This window comes from Artemia franciscana, chromosome 3 (assembly GCF_032884065.1).
Source record: "Artemia franciscana chromosome 3, ASM3288406v1, whole genome shotgun sequence".
NCBI classification, from domain to species: domain Eukaryota; kingdom Metazoa; phylum Arthropoda; class Branchiopoda; order Anostraca; family Artemiidae; genus Artemia; species Artemia franciscana.
Genome location: NC_088865.1, coordinates 53,275,482 through 53,295,570, shown reverse-complemented (window position 1 = coordinate 53,295,570; position 20,089 = coordinate 53,275,482). Strand labels below are relative to the sequence as shown.

Sequence of the window (20,089 nt, the reverse complement as noted above, 5' to 3'; positions counted from 1 at the left end):
ATTATTTGGTTTTCATTGTAACAGTTTTATTGATATAGGTTTATGTTAGATAGATTGTGAAGCAATAATGCTTGTTCGTTTTGTTTGTTTAAAATTTTGCTCTTTACTTGGCTCAAAAACTTAGGTTTTTAAATTAATCTGTGCCAGCTTTAAATTTAAATTTAATGAAGAAGCAAAACTGCAAAGTATTTTGTTTCAGGGGGCATCCACCCCCTGAGGTGGGGTGAGGTGGGGGGCAGCCACCTTTATTATTTTTTATTTAAAAATTTTTAATAATTAATAATTTTACTAAATTTTTAAATTATAAATCAATCCAATATTTCATTATACTTTTCAGTGACTTTGGGGTTGTTAAAAAAGTATTTATTTTTATGCTAATGTCTTTGCTGGTGTAAGACGATGAAAAGCTATATAGACTAGTTTGTTGTTCTCAGACTACGTACTCGCTTTTAACTAATAAATCAACATTCTTGTCATTTATACTTGCTTTTTGTGTTTTCGATAAAGCGCTAGTTTTCCTAGTAAAGCGCTATGTTTTACCTTACTTAGAGAACTTTACCCCGAACTGTTTGACAAAATTTCATTTTGACAAAACTGCATTTGTAGATATATATTTCAAATTACTATTTATATGACTCTGTGAAGTCATACCGTACCGCATATGGTATAATATCTTGGTATTTTGATTTTTGAAATTTCTCTTTACCTGTTGTTAATAGAAAATAAAAAAAAACAGAAAGTTCATAAATATTGCATCAAAAATGCCAATATTTAGCTTAAGGTTCCCAATGATTAAACTTTCTTGTCAGAAGTTTATCCTATGCTAAAGTTTATATGCCCATTTAGTTGTTTAATACGTTTGCTAACCATGTTTTATATTATAATGAACATAATAAAAACGAGCACGGAACAACAAAAAAGTCATGCTGAACGCGATAGCAGAAAAATAGTGACTTTGATGTCACACGGCTTAGTAAGAAGGGGCATACGTTTGGGTTTCCATGCAGACAGAAAGGATATTAAAGAAGTTGACAATTTTCTATTTGAGTTAATTGGAGATTTTGCTTTACATTCACCAGTATTACAAAAGTCCGGCGAAGATAAAAAATACCAAAATGAATTAATAGTGGAAGAATGTCACAGCATCGAACTCAACATTGACATCAAGAAACCACCTGGGACTAGAATAGAATACTTCAAATGTGAATTTGTGCCCATAGGATTTTTCCATTTGAGAATTGAGCAACTGCAGCTGACCAATGAAGCTAAACAGCGCGTAGAAAATTTAAAGACGAAAGAAGAGGCATTTAAATTCATGAAGGACTTTGGCTCTCACTTTTCTACTGGGATTCATCATTATGGTGGAAAGAATATTTATTTTAGTGCAAAAACCCATGGTTTTTCGGAAAAAGCAGAATATCGGGATTTTTACGAAAAAGATATAAGGATCCTGATAACTAAAAATCCTGAATTAGCGAGAATCATTAGTCGGGGACCGGCTAAACATCTAAATGGTGTCTGGCAATTTTTGAAGAAAGACTTCCCTTTCCAATCTGACTTGCTAAGATTGGCATGGATTCAGAATACAGACTCAGTTTCTGACCTCGTACAGTCAATAAAGAGAAAATTACTGGATGAAACTAACAAGAAAGGATACGTCCAATCTGATTTACTCAGATTGGCAAGGACAAAAAAAAATCGAAATGAAGAACATCTGCTTCAACAAAAAATGCAGGGCATTCAGGTGAAGGAACTTGATTCCAATGCAGAAGAAACACCAGAAAAGGTCCAGAAACACCAGAAGACCGAGGAAGGAAAAAGTATGAGAGAACTTAGATCCTATATTCATGAAAAAATAAAAAAATGGTACGAGTCCGAAGCAATGGCCAGAGCAATAGTTACGATAAAAACACAACAATGGCCAAAGGTACCAACGACACCTGAATATTTCCACAGCCTAATTGACTTGCTACTTATAGAAATTGAAGAAGAAGATGGCATTCAAGCAGTATTTGATATCATCGGAGACTTTCGAGAATTAAAAATAAGGTTGATCAAAAGAAATATTGAAATAGATTCAAAATATACCTTTTTTGATTTCATAAATGAGATTTCCAACCTGCTTGAAAAAAGCTGCGACCAAGGGAAAGAGCTTCTTAGCTTCGACTCTTTTCTTTCCCTCTTAAGAAGAAGTTTCTATGCTGAAGAAATTGCAGAGGATTTTGAACTTTACTCTTCGGAATGGCAACAAAAAAATATTCCTTTCGCTCGACCAGAGCTAGAAGACATCATAAAGATGGTCAATGAGATTGACAACTCTTCTGAAATTCAGGACACAATAAACGAAAAATTGTGGGACTCCTTTATTAATAACAAAATTTGCGGAAAAACAATCTTGGCACGCCTTTGTGAAGAGCTATGTCCTCTTTGTAAAAGTCCATGCCTCAAGGAAAACAATCATGAAGAAAATCATGATTGTTTTCACTTTCCAGGTGGAATTGTAGGTCACTATTATTGGAAACATAAAAGCTTTGTTGGTCAAAAGGTCTCCAAATACATAAATCACGGTTCGAAATCAATCAGAACTCAAGATTATGTGTCCATACTTAATGATAAGGAAAAATTTGGACAAGAACGGTTTTTGTCGAACTACTCCTGCGCTTCGGCCCATGAGGAGTATACCTTCGCTTTTGGGACCAAAAACCACCACCGATTCAAAAAATTTTCGGTAGTATTCGAAGGATGGTCGAATCCCACTAAGAGCAGGAAAGGTTATTACCAATATGTCATAAATAAGTACAATAATGAAATTTCGAATAGATTTAACCTTAATCCATGTACTTTTCAACGTGGTGAATTTAAATCCACAAGAAAACTTTCTGAAGTAAAATCTGATGCCTCTGATTCCATAGAGGCAAGGCTTAAGAAATATTTTGATTAATAAATTCAAGCATTTAGATATAATCATCCAGTTTTTGAACTAAATTTTGTCTCCAGTCCTTTGAAAAAGAGTTGTTTTTTTTATTTTACAGATTGCGAAGAGCTACAGATTTTTTGGAGCGAAGAAGAAATTGAATACTTACATTCTTAATGACGCATTGAGAAGTATAATACATAATTAATAAAAATTAAGAACATAAACCTAGCTACATTAGAATCGAAGGAGTACCTTTTGAGATGAAAGGGTAAACAATGCCAAAATTTTGTCTGGGCATGGCACGATATTACAGTGTAGAAGGGATATTTACCAGGGATGTAAAAATATGGAAACGTCAAAAATTGAATTTGCTACAAAGTAAAAAATAGTTTGGACCATTCCATGATTATGAGTTCAAATGTCGAAACTTTTGTTTCTGTATAAGTTAAAGCAACTGTCTGATAGTTCAGCAAAATTTTCAAATGAACTTAAATGGAATCTTTCTTAACCATCTATCCTAAAGCAGGTTTACTAAAACTTCTGAAATTCATACACGAGTTTCAAGTCATTTAAGGTCCATCGTTTTTAGGTGACTATGAGTTGTGCTCAGTGATAGAAGCTACAAAAAGTCAGCAAGACCTTGAGGGTAAAACGATCACAATATCTTCGATTACAGAGGGAAAACATGTCCAAAGCGTAAATGCACCGTATAGAACTAAAATGGAATCTTTCTTAACCATCTATCCTAAAGCAGGTTTACTAAAACTTCTGAAATTCATACACGAGTTTCAAGTCACTTAAGGTCCATCGTTCTTAGGTGACTATGAGTTGTGCTCAGTGATAGAAGCTACAAAAAGTCAGCAAGACCTTGTGGGTAAAACGATCACAATATCTTCGATTGCAGAGGGAAAACATGTCCAAAGCGTAAATGCACCGTATAGCACACATTCAAACTTAATTAAGCTCCATGAACATAGACTATCGAATGAAGCTGTAGACTACAGTGAATACTTACAAAAATTATGTGGATTTTTTTTCTTTGACATGATTTAGTGGACATGTATAATACTCAGCGAAGAAGAAATCAAACACAAATTTATTGACTTTTCAATCCTATTGCAAAAAGGTGAGAGGGTCACCCTCCAATTTCACAACACTATCTTTGTAAAAGAGTCTTTTAAAAAGACTCTTTTTCTTAGAAAAAATGAGGTATTTTTAACTTTCGAGTGGATGATCGGATCTCTTAATCAGAGCTCTTAATCTAAATCCCGACCGGCATTAAGCCTCTGATTTTCCTTTTAAATTAATGTATTGATTCTTAGGATTTTGCTAGAGCTCATGCCATATGAGCTCTTGGCTCTTCCGACCTCGTCATAAGTGCCATATGAGCTCTTAGCTCTTGTTATTTCTATAAGAATCCATAAGTTAGCTTTCTATTTGTAAGCTGGAGAATCTTTTTCAACAAGTTTTAGTCCTGACACTAACTGTATTGTTTAATTTAAGTTTATGCCTGCTCAAGTTGACTTGAAAAATAAAGCTTAATATCATTCCCAAGAAATTCTATTAGTACTCTTTGACAACCTGAGTACGCCTAAATTCTTTTGATTTATTTAAAGTTTAAGATCAGAAGTATTAATGGTAGTAGCCCTAAAAGTGTCAAATTAACACCTCCAGTCGTTCTCGATATATTGCGGAGGCTTCTTATTGAAAACCTTAACCACAGTGCTTTTTTTAGTTTTAAAGCAATATTTATTTTAAAAGGAGGCATTTCTCACGAGGGATCGATAAGCCCAACATCCTTAGAGATGTTCCATCCTACATCCTAGGATGGACAAAATGACTGTCCCAAAATTTGAAATTGATACGTCAGGAAAATAAATGTGCTAGGGAGGAGGGCTACTTGCCCTAAAAATCTCTTTTTACTATTAAAAAGGGCATTAGAGCAATTAATTTTGAATCGAATTAACTTATTTAGAAGTTTCAATGATATGTCTATCTATTATAGAGCCGCACTGCCAATGATATTGCTTGTATGTCCTTTTGAAAATCTGCATGCACATAGTTGTTTCGTTTAACTGAAACTCCCCCTAAACATTTTCTAATAGTTCTACCTAAATACCCTTACTCTATTTGGTTACAGAAACTGCAGTGGAAAAATTAAGAATATATTTATTGCCTTTTTATGATTTGAACATCATTCATATCCCTGGAAGTACTAATTTAATACAATGATAACTGTATAACTGGAAGATTAGTTTTATAATTTTTTACTTGTGTGATTTTCATCTTAATGCTCTTAGCTTTACAAGAAGTTACAATAGAGGTAGAAGTTGAAGTAGCAGCAGTAGTTGTAGTAGTAAATGTAGCAAAGGTAGTAGCATTAGTAGAAACATGTACATACTATCTTTTGGTCAATTGATCTCCCCCTTAAAGCTTTTGCTGACAGTTCCGACTTAAAACTGAAATCCATTCTTGAGATATGGTCTTATGATATTGTGCATGCTCAAAGTGTTTTTTGGTTTAGTTCAAATTTCCCATCAATGTTTTAAACTTATTGCTGTGGCTGCAGTATTAGTAGTGATGGTAGTTGTAATGATAGTAGTATCGGCGTCTGAATCGGCGTCCTTTTTGGTCAATTGATCAGCTCCCTTAACATTTGCTGAAAGTTGCAGATTAGCATACTCAGTCATTCCTAACCTAGGCCCTTTAGACGGCTCGTATATACAACATGTTTTGATTTAGTTCAAGACTCCCCTCAACCTTCTCTAAGAGGATCATCTAAATATCCTTTGTATTTTTGGAAAGTAAAGGTAAAAGATGCCTAACATTCTAAATAATATATGCTATACGTAAAGAGTGCACGGGTGGCTTAATTTGTAGATCTTGTTCTGGCGTTTGGGCAGGCCTGGATTTACTTAAAGGTTCTTATAGACCTGAGCCTAGGGATGCACAATGCTATGGGAGGCAATAAATTATCATTGAATGATTTGGAAAAGCTGGAACATTTTTTTTATCGTCAGATTACCAGGTGGACTCCACCGCCCTGCAGCCTATTCAGAGAAAAGTGATTTTGAAGCAATACTAAAATTCCGTGGCAACTTATATACTTTCAGATCTCTCCTCTTAAGAATGGGAGCTGAGAGTTTGGTATCACCTCTCTATTTCATTACTTTTGGCTCATAAGCTGCGTTCTTTTCAGTGCTTCCACTATCTCAGGATTTCAGAATTTTCAGGGACTTCTCCGAAAACCTCGAAAAAAAAAGTGGGAAAAAGACTTCGGTCTGGGAGCACAAAGCTTTAAATCAGGCACCAAGAATGAGAGGGGGTTGGCATCCCAGAAAGGATAATTATGAGATCTTTCAACAATGCTGAAAAAAGTAGACGTCTCAAAATTTTGATTGAAAATTTAATTAGAAAACGATAGTGTTGGACGGGGGGGGAGGTTGCTGGTCAACCTCAATTCACTTTGGACTCTTAAAAAGATCACTATAACCTCCGCTTTCTAATCATATGTGTCATACGAAAGTTTATACGGCCACCCATTCCGTTAAAACCTTATATGCCTTCGGGGCATAACTTTCAACCCAAACCTCAAGGTTCCGAGGGGCTACTTCAGGCCCGACACCTTTTTATTTGATCTTTGGACTATTTTAAACAAAATGGCTATCTCAAAATTTAAGACGGATGTTTTGAGGAAAATAGACATTGGGTGAGTTAGTTGCCCTCTTATCACTTTTGACTCTAAGAAAGGAAACTGGGACTTCTGATTTCTAATTGAACCAGCCAAATTTCAAATTTATATGACCACCATTTCTATTAAAACCTTAAATGGTCAACAAAGATAACTTGTAGTCCCTGCTCTGATAGTCGGACTATAAGGGAGGGGGGATAATCCAATGAGGTCCCTTCGAATTTTATGTGACAACCCTTTCCGTAAGAGGTTCATAGGCCCCCAGGGCATAATATACAACCCTGACTGTTCAGGAAAGATTTTAATCTTCATAAGACAAAATTACTTGACCTTTCAACTATGCTGAACAAAATGAGTTTCTCAAAATTTTGATTGGATGTATTTGGGCAACGATTCCTTGCAAAGTTTCTAAGACAACTCCTTCAGTAAGAAGTGCCCTTGCCTGAAAAATATAAAACAAAAAATATAAAATAAAAAAAATTAACCACAAGCTGATTATTTAAGCACCGCAATTACACTTCCTTTTGATCGCTTTGACTCTTGAAAAGGGTGCTAAAACTTCTGTTTACCAATCCAATGAGCCCCTCTGAGGAATTTACGACCACCCTATCTACTAAACCTTATATGACCCCAGGGCATAACATACAATCTTGGCCTGATGTTTGTAGAGGGGGGGGTGTCATCCTCAAAAACATAGTTTCCGGCCCTTCCAATTACGCTGAACAAAATGCCTATCTCAAAACTTTGATTGGATGTGTTTGGGGAAATGATAGTCTTGAGGGGGGTGTTTATCCTCCATTCTCTTTCGACTATAAAAAAGTGCATTCTGCCTTTCAATTTCTAATAGAGTCCTTTTGAGGTTTCTACGGCAACTTCTTCTCTGTGAAGTGCCATAAATAAATAAATACATAATATATTGTTCCTACATTGGTCTCTATTTAGGCAGCGCTATTGCACTGCCTATGATAATATATCTTTTTCGATTCTATTCCCTTCTCATTATCCCTAGACAGGGATTTCAACGCAAACATCTGTTTATAGTTTCCCGGATATCGGGTCGAAGCTTACTGGACAAATACCCCAGTCTACTTGTAAGTATCTGCCCCCCCCCCACAGAGGCCTTACTCATTTGCTGTAGTTTTTTGTTCTTTCTGTTTTGTGTAGTGTTTGTTTTGTTTCTTTTATTGATACTCCGCTTTGATTTTTTGTAGCCGGTCAAAAATAAATTATTATTATTATTACAGGTTTCTTAAAATACTGTATATCACCATGCCAATTGTTCTGGTCAAATTTCCAAAATAACAGGTTTCGATTAAACATATTACGGACAAAATACCACATGAATCAATCAATCAACACATTTTTTTTTTTTTTACTGTTTCAAAAAAATAGCTTTCTGTTACGTATATAAAATGCCAACTGAATACAGAAGTTAAGACTCCAATCGTACGCCTGTTTTTATACGGAAACAAGAAAGAAGATCAAAGGGGTACAAGCAAAATCCAAGAGCTACGTGAATGGCAAGCACACATGCCTCTACCATCTTAAAAAAATAATTCTATCCACAGCAGAAGTTGATCAAAAAGGGGAATTGCGCCATAGCTGAAAATAGATGATTTATCTGATATTTGCTGTCGCAAGAGAGAAAAAAATGACATAACCACCTCCGCCTGCCATCTACAGAAAATAGTCTATCTAAAAAACTGTTTCGATGGTAGAGACGAATTTCTGCCATTTACAGAAATTAATTTTCGCCATCTACAGAAATAAAGAAGATTTACCTGATATTTGCTGTCACAAGAGTGAGGAAAATGACACAGCCGTTATTTTTCCTTGTATTACCGCTATCATGTTTAAAAATATTCATCAGATGAGGAAGATCCTTATGAAACCTAAAAAAAAACGAGCTTCTTTCTTATAAGTACTTCAATCGGAATTGCCACTCGGCAAAGAACAAGCATCACAGCATACGGATGTTATATTTTGCCTTATGTGAAATGCCTTTTGGCTTGTAATTTCGTGTTGCAGTAATTTGTATGCAGAATTAGAGTAAAAAATTAAGGTCTGCTTTCTGATACTCTAAAAATCGCCTTATTTTGCCTTATTTAAAAAAAAAATAGGGGTAACCAACCCCCAAAAGTAATAGAATTTTAACGAAAATCACACCATAAGATTCAGCGTTTCCGAAACCCTATTGTAGATGTTTCAAGCTCCTATCTATAAAAATGTGGAATTTCGTATTTTTTGCCAGAAGACAAATCACGGGTGCGTGTTTATTTGGTTTTTTTTTGTTTTTTTTTTCGTAAGGGGTCTTTGTATCGACCAAGTGGTCCTAAAATGTCACAAGAGGTCTCATTCTAAGGGAAATAAAAAGTCCTAGTGCCCTTTTTAAGTGACCAAAAAAATTGGAGGGCACCTAGGCCCCCTCCCACGCTCATTTTTTCTCCAAAGTCAACGGATCAAAATTTTGAGATAGCCATTTTGTTCCACATAGTCAAAAATCATAATAACTATGTCTTTGGGAATGACTTACTTCCCCACAGTCCCTCGGGGAGGGGCTGCAAGATACAAACTTCGGCCAGTGTTTACATATAATAATGATTATTGGGAAGTGTTTCAGGGGATTTATGTTTTTGGTTTTTGGGGTGGAGTTGAGGGGAGGAAGCTATGTAGGAGGATCTTTCCTTGGGGAAATATGTCATGGGGAACAGAAATTCAATGAAAAGGGCGCAGGATTTTCTAAAATTACTATAGAAAAACAATGAAAAAATAAACATGGAAAAGTTTTTTCAATTGAAAGTAAGGAGTAGCATTGAAACTTAAAACGAACAGAGATTATTACGCATATGAGGGGTTCTAAAAATACTTTAGTATAAAGAGTGAGGTATTTAGGAGGAGATAAATACCTCGCTCTTTATGCTGTAATATTTCTGTAATTTCAACTATTTATTCTACAGCCTTTCGGATTACGGCCTTTCGGTCATTCTTAAAGAATTGGGACAAAACTTACGATTTAAGGTAAAGAGCGAGGTATTAACGAGGGTACAAGCCCCCTCATATACATAATACAAATTTAAGAATATAAAAGTTCATTACGTAAGCTAATTCTTAAGTTACGTATATTTGCTACTAATGAAAACATTCGTTAAAAATTAAAATTTATAGTTGCCTTTTTATGAAACCGAAAAATTGCAGGGCAACTAGGCTTTCCCCACCCCTTATTTCTCAAAATCGTCTGATCAAAACTAAGAGAAAGCCATTTAGAAATATGCAAATTTCATTTCAATAATTTATGTGTGGAGAGCCAAAATCAAACATGCATTAATTCAAAAACGTTCAGAAATTACATAAAAAAAACTAGTTTTTTTAACTGAAAGTAAGGAGCGACATTAAAACTTAAAACGAACAGAAATTACTCCGTATATGAAATGGGTTGTCCCCTCCGCAATCCCTCGCCCTTTACGCTAAAGTTTGACTCTTTGCCACAATTCTGATTTTTAAAACAATTAAAAACTTTAGCATAAAGAGCAAGGGATTGTGGAGGGGACAGAGGGGACAACCCATTTCGTATACGGAGTAATTTCTGTTCGTTTTAAGTTTTAATATCGCTACTTACTTACAGTTAAAAAAATTAGTTTTTTTATGTATATTTTACTAAACCGATTTATAATAGTACTGAACCAGCTACGAAAAGGCCTTTGAGACAGGCTGCTAAACAAGCAAGATTAGCTTTAAGAAATTGCATCTAATCATTTTGTTCTCTTTAGTTTGTATGAGCTTATATTCTCGTTTCATTCTTTTCGCCAGTCCTGGTTGAACTTCGTTTAAGTAAGGATGCTAGGGGTATTTTTAAAAAAAAGTTTTCAAAAAAAAAGTTTTCAAAAGTAATTTAAATTATTTAGTTTTAATTCTCACTATTTGATGTAAGTTCATTTATATATATATATATATATATATATATATATATATATATATATATATATATATATATATATATATATATATATATATATATATATATATATATATATATATATATATATATATATAGTTTCTCTCTTATTCTTGTATTGTGCTGAAGACGGCCCTTGGACATAGGGCTGGAGTACCACAGAACTAATTTTCACTGTCTTGAAAAGATTTTCCCTATTGTCTCTACTTTGTATTTGTTTACTACATAACACCATTTCACTTCGCACACCATAGACTCTGGCTCGTGGACAAGCAAAAACCATCCTTTTTAGCCCCAGGCAAGAGTTCTGTGGAGCTTTCCAAAATGTAATGCCATATTCATCAATCCGGCCTGAGGTCCACACTTTCCGTAAAAACCGCACAGGTTAGACCCTTACCAGTTATCAATGCGCTCGGCACATGTTGATGAAACAAAAAAGAAGAAAAAATTGTTACATGTCAGAGAAATGTTTCTGCATGAATTGCATAATTGCAAATCTGCATAATTGTCTTATTGCTTTTTATACGCGGGAGAAACTTTGCATTGGGAGAGATCTCTGGGTAAAAGTTCCGCGTAGGGGGATTCTTCAGATATTCCTCTCTGACATAGGCTACATAACTCCACTTCACTTCGCACACCATAGGCTCTGGCTCGTGGACAAGAAAAACCATCCTTTTTAGCCCCAGACAAGCGTTCAGCAGAGCTTTCCAAAATATAATGCCATATTCATCAATCCGGTCTGAGGTCCACACTTTCCGTAAAAACGGCACAGATTAGACCCTTAGCAGTTTCCAGGAATAAGCCGACATCAGCGGCATAGGAAAAAAAAAAACAGGACAAAACCAAGGTGTTGCTTTCGCAACACAATACCAATCCAGATTATCAATTACATTTATACTCAACACGTGTCAACGAATATCAATGCGCTCGGCACATGTTGATGAAACAAAAAAGAAGAAAAAATTGTTACATGTCAGAGAAATGTTTCTGCATGTCCCAAAACGTGCTTCGTTGTGGGAAAGCTTTTTTGTGTAACTCTAGCGTGTAAGCCGCATTATAGTCACATTAGTCGATGAAATCAAAATTGCGCACGACTAAAGCACCAATTATGTATCCCCTATCCTCCGATGCTGAGCATTGCTCAACTTCATTGAGCAATGAAGCAATATCGGAAAATACAGAATAACTTTAATCTGTAGTATTGTAGCGGATGGGGGGAAGAAGATTAAAGCCTCAAAAGTACGTTTTAGGCTCAGCTTGTGTTCATAGCGATTTAGAATTAATTATGATTAATCTATTATATCCCACTGAAAGTGAACTTTTAGGGTTAACAGTGCAATATGTGTGATGTGGGGGATATTTCTTCTATTGCGAAAACGTCGATTTTAATGAAAAATTATAGTTTCAATAATTGATCCATTAAAAGCTGTGCTTTATTCTGAAAAGGAGGGAATAAACGCCCTAATATCAGCGATAATTCTATTCTGATGTGGAAAGCAAACTCTCTTTACGAAAAAAATAATTAATTACTTCAAAGAGGGTAAAAAGCTAGATAGGAAATGGGTTAATAATTGGGCAGTGACTTAACCGGATAATTACATGCTGTAAAATCCCAAAAAAGGCTTCACACATGCATCTAGATTCTTAATAAATGTCCTACTTTTGCCAGAAATCCCAAGAAACCATGGGGAAATTAAATATTTCACAAAATTAGGGGGGCCTGAAGGCCCTCCTCCTGCATACATGCCATGTGGAAAATATGACATGAGGGGAGGGACTACTCTTCCATCACCTTGACTCATAAAAATGGCACTAGAACATCTGATTCCCAATCAAATGACCCCCTCCAGAGTTTTTACGACCATGCTTTCCATGTAAACCTTATATGCCCTTGGGGTATAACTTAAAACCTTTGCACTGAGGGCTTGCAGGGGGGGGCTCTCATCCTTAAAGACATAATTTCCAGACATTTCAACTACGCTGAACAAAATGGCAATGTCCAAATTTTGATTAGATGTGTTTTGGGAATTAAGGGGTGTGGGTGTGGGGGCTGGTTGCCCTCCAATCACTTTTGACTATTAAAAGGGGCACTAGCCCTTTCAATTTGCAATCGAACCTTTTTGAAGTTTTTACGACTACAATTCGCCATCTAAAAATTTCTATCAGATGCATTTTGGGAAAATGCGAGGTGTTTGGAGAGTATCCACCCTCGGATCACTTTGAATCTTAAAGAGGGTAGTAAAACTTCCGATTACCAGTCCAATGAGCCCCTTAGAATTTCTTATGATAACCCTTTCTATAAAAACCTTATATGCCCCCAGGGCGTAACAACCCTTGCTTTGAGGACTCTGGACGATTGTTATCCTCAAAGAAAAAGTTTCCGGACCTTTCAACTGCGTGAACAAAATCACTGTCTCAAAATTTTGATTGGATGTGTTTGGGGAAATGGTGGGCACGGGAGGAGGTTAGTTGCCCTCCAATCACTTTCGACTATTAAAAAGAGCATTGACCCTTTCAATCTCGAATCGAATGAGCCCCTTTCAAAGTTTTTAATACAACTCCTTCGACTCGAAGTGCCGTGATCTAAAATAATAATAAAAAAAAAAATAATAATGATAACACATTATGCCCACATCGCTATTTGCTTAAGCACCTCTATTGCGCTGCCTATGAAAAGGTTCTATAATATTATATTCCAACCGTTCATTTGTCATGTGGCTTACGACTGAAAAATTTGCAGTTGTAGGTATTTCTTTTTAAAAAGACCAGGTTCTTGGGTTACTTGTGTCAGCTACAAAAGCAATGCTTCCTTCTTCGCATGAAGAACCAGTTAAGTAATGTGATGGGAATGTATATCATTCTTGTTGTTCAGTTTTGTTGACTCTGTTATACAATTTACATAGTACTTTACACTGGCAAGCATATATTTATGCATTAAACAAGTGTCAGTGAAGCTAAAAAAAGAAGGGAAAATTTGTTGGTAAGTATGAGTTCATGTCACAAGTATGCAGCAAGAGCAGAGACGTTTACTTCCTTCTTCACTTAAGGAACTGGTAAAGCATTGTGGCGGCGACGTACATCGTTGATTTAGTGATCTGCTTAATATCTTCATCTAGCTCACGGCGAATGTTGTGTCTGCCGAACGTAGCTTTTCAATCCCGACAAGACTTAAAAATTGGCAGTGGATATAAATGGAGCCAGTCTGGATTAGCGGCTTAGTTATTTTAGATGTCTATTCTGGAATTCATGTCAGCACTGAAAATGTGAACATTCATCTTCCAAATAGTAGTTCCGGCAACCTCCACTTCAGTTTGCAAACATGTATGTTACAAACAAATCTTTTTCTGTACTGTTTATTTTATTAATTTTAATAACAAATGAAAACAAAGTTTGCAAGAAAAGTGAGGAGCCGCAAGAAGAGCAGACGTGAAATCCTACAATTAATTCAAACTTAAAACAACCAATAAATCCTTTTTTATAAACTCTTCCCACTCCATTTTGGGACGGCCTGCTTTTTGTTTGGCCTCAGAGGGATGTCACAAAATTTCAATCTTTGACAATTTGTTCTCCTTCATCCGTAAAATGAATTCTCCTTCTGTTCAATCACAACCTTCCTTTCATTATTAATGTAAGGAAAAAAGATTTTCTGACAAAAGTAAAGAGTTAAGTAGAAACTTAAATCTAATATAAATTACAGCTTCGGAGCTTACAAAAACTGTTTAAAAAAAACTGACTCTTGATATTTTCCATGTTCTTTTTATGTTCATCCCAAGAGTGATCGTATCGAGCCAATGGTCCTAGAGCATTGGGGGATAACTCATTCGAACGAAATCTCGAACGAAATCAAAGGTTCTAGTGCCCATTTCAAATGGCCAAAAATATTGAAGTAGAGCTGGCCCCCCTTCCATGCCCATCCCTCCCCAAACCCATTCGATCACAATTTTAAGATAGTCATTTGATTCAGCATATTCGAAAGGTCCAATGGTGATTGTATGATATAGGCCCTACCGCTCAAGTTGTTCATCCATTGACACATTATAGAATCGTTATTTTTCGTAAGTTTCTTTCAGCTTAGCTCGAGGCAAAACAAAGAAAAGTGACAGAATAGATGGAAAATATATAATTTGGGCTATATATTTGCACATTAGGAGGGGGGTTAAAGTATTTGGACAGTTTGAAGTTAGAAAACAATTCTTACTTCATAATATAGAGAATAATTGTACCCAACGAGTTAGGCATGCAAACCCTCTTTACTTTACCCCCCCTCCCTAATGTGTAAATATGTTGTTTCTAAAGTATTATATTTTTATGATATTTAGGTATATTTCATTAGGACTGAGCTTCAGAGAAACATACTAGAAGATTACTCGGTAGGGGCTAAATCATACAATTACCTCCTCAATAACTATGCTTTTGATAAAGACATGACCCTCCATAGTCCCTGAAGAAAGAACTGTGAGTTACGTAATTTGACCATGTTGTCCATATATAGTATTTGTTACTCGGAAATGTACGGACATTTTTCGGGGTAACTTTATGAGAGAAAGAGGGTATTTTCAACAGGATAGTTTTCCGTCAGGAGGAAATTTCCAGGAGAAATGTTACACAGGGGAGGGAATTCCCTGACATAAATCGAGAAAAAAAACACGTCTGAAAAAACGAGTTTTTTCAACTGAAAGTAAGGAGCAACATTAAAACTTAAAATGAACAGAAATAATTCTACTTGCTTAAGTTACACACTCAATTTTTTACTTTTTGTCCTGGTTGTTTAGGAACGATTACTCAAACACAATAGCTCTTGATTTTGAATGAGAAGATATTTTTAAAAGGCCTTACGAATTTAGTATTAAGAACGAGTGTTCAGGTAGGGGCAACCCCTCTAATATATAGAATAATCTCTGTTTGTTTTAAGTTTTTGTGCTGCTCCTTACTTTCAGTTGAAAAAACTTTGTCTTTTAATTTAATTTCTGATTTTTTTTTTGTTTAAATTGCGCCAGGAAACCCCTCTCTCTTTCCAAGGGGGCTGAAAAACTTGTTTTTTATTTAATTTTCAGTTACATTCCACCTCCCCATTAACCCCCCATTTTTAATTTCCAGTTAAATTTCTATTACAAATATGGGAAAACATATGCCACCAAACATTACTTTACACCAAGGTTGATTGGGATACAACGTCACCTTCTGGTAGACAAGCTGGTGGCAAAAGTAGAAAGACCCCAACTTACCCCCTTAGAGGCCGAACTTCCAAAAAGTACAATCACGATATTACCTCGGAATCTCCAACTAATTTGGTTGAGATCAGACGACCCATTTTTGATGACAAAAGACTAGGATCGTTTTTTCTCCTCACAGATGTTGAATTGGTCGAACAAGTTTGGCTGAGATCTGAAAAAACTCCAATTTTAATGAGCTATGTTTAGGGTTTCCACCCCTCATTCTATCCCCCACTGAGCTTATATCTGGTCCTGATGTTCAAACGGCCTGACTGTAGGATAGGGGGGGGGGTATCAAAGAATTTCCACTAAAGGGCTCAGAAATGTTGAAGCTTCTGCACAAATTTAAAGAATCTAGTCTGGCGCAGCATGTTTAATAAATCGGAAGAGTGGGTTCAACAATTTCAAATACTTCAACTTTGACGTAGTTTATTGTCCCTGAAAACCAGTGCCAATATTGTTTTGTTCTGTTTTTAATTCATAACATAGGCTCATTCATTAATCTTTTTTGTTCCTATTAAACAAATCAGGTTCCAAATGCGCACGCCTCTGAATTCAGCCAATAGGCTGGGGAACAAGAATGGCGTCATAGACATACCTCAGCCATTACACAGAATAGGACAGAAGATTCGTATGTTATTTTACAACTAGTTTATGCCTGAGTTTGAATAATAAAACACTTAAAACAAGAAATGCGAGTTTAGATTGAGTTTACTCTTATAATTTGCTTTATTTTTGTAAGCTCATAACTTATGTATTTATTACTTGGGGTAGTCCTACAATTACAATAGGATAATTTGTTACATACCTAAGTTTTTTATTCGCCTAGAAAATGTTCATCTTCTAGGAAAGGCCTAGGCAGAGATTTTTTTAAATATATACCAAAAACTTATAAAGAAAATAATTTGCCCGAGAGTCACTTCTGACGATGCGAAACCGTATTCTCGAATAATTTGATTAGGATTAGTGAGGGGGCTTCAAATGACCCTGTTCTCCTCACAGTTTTCAAGGGATGTTGACAGCATTGTAGACTCGCTTTGTAATGACTTAAAAAATTGAGACGAACAGACCACAGTGGGCTTGTCCAACAGATGGCCTACAGGTTACCAGGCTAGCACTCATTGCCACCAATTCTTAATTGAGAGAAACTAGGTTGCATCACTATGATTGGTTGTTTTATTTTGTTGTTGTTTTTTAGGGTTGGTGGTGCTGAACCCAAAATTAACCTTGGTGTCCCTCCTTCCCCTGAGATATACAAACTAGCAAATTACTAACCAAATAGCTTTAAAAAATTGGTTAAAGTTATAAAATCCCTCTTAGATGTGTTGTCCAGCCAGGGGCGCAATTTGCCATGGGGCAGGGGGAGGCAACATCCCCTCTATATCCTAGTTTGTTCACAGATACCCCCCTGCTGAAATTTTGTTTCTGGAAAAAAATCTTGTCAAAACTAAGGTAAGACTGCATAGTTCAAGCATCCAGAGAAATAGGTAAATTTTCTTTAGCTTATCTTTGCCTTTGTGGTTGCCTACTATATGGATCATTTTTCATTTTTCACTGTCATTTTGTCTTGATTAGGAGGTAAAGGCTCCAGCTTTGCCCCCTCCCAAGGATTTTGACGGAATTATGCCACTGTGTCCAGCTTTCTCATACTTATTTTAGTAAATATTTCGCAGTTCATATACTTGACTTACCATTAAAGTGATCATACCACTCGATGCCTTTTTTATGTTCTTTACGAATATAATAACCGCTTCTATCGCAAATTCAAATTTGAGCACTTTTTGACCTAATCCAACTAACCGAACTATAAATAATTTCAGCCCTGAGAAAACGTAGTATTATTTTGTCGAAAACGACCGATAACGCATACTTTAATTTAAAATTCGTCATTTTTAAGAGCTCAAAAAAGGCTTAAATTTGAATTTGTGATAGAAACGATTATTAAATTTCTAAAGAACATAAAAAAAGGCATCGAGTGGCATGTTCACTTTATTGGTAGTCAATTATATGAACTGCAAAATATTTACCCTGAGTTTTATGAAGGCAAAGTGCTGGTCATCATGTTTCTCTAGAAACAGCTGTAGAGTTCTAGTCACTTGCACTTCAACTAGTCTACTTCGATTGAGCTGGAATTTTTAGTATCTTTTTAAAGTTATTCCAAATGTCGGTTAAGATTTTCTAAGAACTTGCTCCGTTTTCTTAGAATTCCCTTGGAGAAGATTTAGTCAGGTTTTAATCCTGCGTAATTAAATCAGTCTTGGGACTTACTGAGGCTTTAATTATTAATGTATGCATAAAAGTAAAAAAAGAACTGACAGTCAATTTATCTTTTGACTTATAACTTGTTCATTTACAGTAATTTTTAAACATATAGGTCTCTGGGCAGTCATTTTAATTATTGTCTTGAACTAATAATTTTATTAACAGTGCGATAATGAATTGATATACTAATTCTTTGAATATAACTCAGTAATTAGGCTACCTTTTAATTTCCACTGTTTCAATGTATAAGGGCTAAAAAGGTATTCAGTTTCATTATAAAAGGTAATCACACATGAATACTGTTTAAAAAAATGTCGTAATAATACATTTTTGGTGATTTTAGACCCGCCCCTCCAAGTAATGGATATATACCTCTGAGATAGTTATGAAAGTTTTTCTTTACAGCTGAGATGAATTTGTCATTTGCTGGATGTGGTTTTATGGGTATTTACCACGTTGGAGTTGCGGCTTGTCTTCGAAAATATGCACCACATCTCCTTCTTGAGCGAATTTAGGGTGCAAGTGCTGGTGCAATGGCAGCTGCATGTCTTTTGTGCGATGTACCTTTATGTAAGTGCTGAGCTCCATTTTCTTGAATCGCTGAATGATTTCGTGCTGTTATAAAAAAAAAGTGTCCATAGAAGTATTGGATTAATAAGAGTGAGATATTGTTTTTCAATTACCTTGCATTTTGGCGTGCATGCTAATACTTTGGGTGCTTTTTATAATATAGTTTTATAGAAACAAATTGGTTCAGATAAAAAACAAGTAATCAACCACTGCGTTGCCTCCAAAAGTGACCAGGGGGGGGGTACCGACTTTCAGAAATCACTTGCAAAAGGTGGCATGTGTCAAGTGTTGTGGGACTGTGCCACGCGTGACGGAACTGTGGTACACATGGCTCTCCAAGATATACAATGGGTGGTTGAATGTGGTGATTATCTCTTATCAAGAAGCAATGAATGATCTATGTATAGCATAAAAGATTTGCTTCTTTTTTGGTATTCAAGAATGTCTTGTGCTAAATTCTATGTATCCTATTTGGGAGAGCTTACGTGTTATAGCGACCATACCAAAGAAGTGAAGTTAGGTAAATTCCAATGAAATATACCAAAATATGATGAAAATATAATACTTTAGTAACAAAATAAAGGAAAATATAACTGAGAATTATGAAAAGCAGGCCGCCCAGAACACATATCAAATACTTAACCTAACCACCTCTATATATTAAATATCTAATTAAAAAATACCCGCAATTAGTTTCTCTCGGTCAGGCTAAGCTGATAATTTCTGAGTGGACACAGAAAACTGGTTTCATTAATGATCAGGAACAAAGTGTGGTCGCTATAACACGTAAGTACTGCTTGGGTTTTAGGAGGGTGGGGGGGGAGCTTCAAACTGGCTATGTGTCAAAAATGTAGAAACATTGCAAAATTGTTTTATATTTTGAAAATTGTTACTTATGGGAAGAAAAATAATCTTAAAATCTCAGCCCGGAAACCTAAAACGAGTGAATATAAAACTAGATTAGTATTGAATCAACATTTTAGCCGAGAAGACAAAAATATGTAAAAACTGCTTTTTCCTAATAAAATAGTTCTGTTGAGTCTGCTGATTTATTAAATTTGGTATAGTTGACAAGGTAATTTGTATTTAATTTTTAACATGTCTTATAAAAATGGTATAGCATAGGCCTGGGGCCATTGCTGTGATAGCTATAATCCTTTAGCCCTTATAACGTAATGCAATGCAGATAATTCATAGAAAAAAATGTCCGCCATATTCAGTCATTATTTCTTCTCTATCGAATCCGTCAATTGTAGGTCAAGCTATCACTTTTACTTGTAACTTCGACTAGACCTTCTATTTCTTCTTCCATCATTCTTTGTGTTAACCCCTTAACCCCTTCCAAGGAGTTACATTCAACGTGGGTTTTGTGTACATTAAAAGTAGGACCAGAGATCCGACTTATGTTAGATACAGGTTCCGGTGTAAAGGGGTAGTTTACAGTGTAAGTGTCAGGGACGCTTATTTGCGAAAATGCGACAAAT

At 35.6% G+C, this 20,089-nt stretch overlaps 2 protein-coding genes across 2 annotated transcripts in view; both read left to right on the top strand.

The window, feature by feature from the left end:
• LOC136025409 (phosphoinositide 3-kinase regulatory subunit 4-like) overlaps positions 1–20,089 on the top strand; it is a 419,187-nt gene that overhangs the window by 383,434 nt on the left and 15,664 nt on the right. The window lies entirely within an intron of this gene.
• Positions 18,666–20,089, top strand: part of LOC136025410 (uncharacterized) — a 70,338-nt gene continuing 68,914 nt past the window's right edge. Inside the window, exon 1 of the mRNA XM_065701428.1 lies at positions 18,666–18,695. The gene's annotated coding sequence lies outside the window, so the exon portion shown is untranslated. The remainder of the gene's footprint in view (positions 18,696–20,089) is intronic.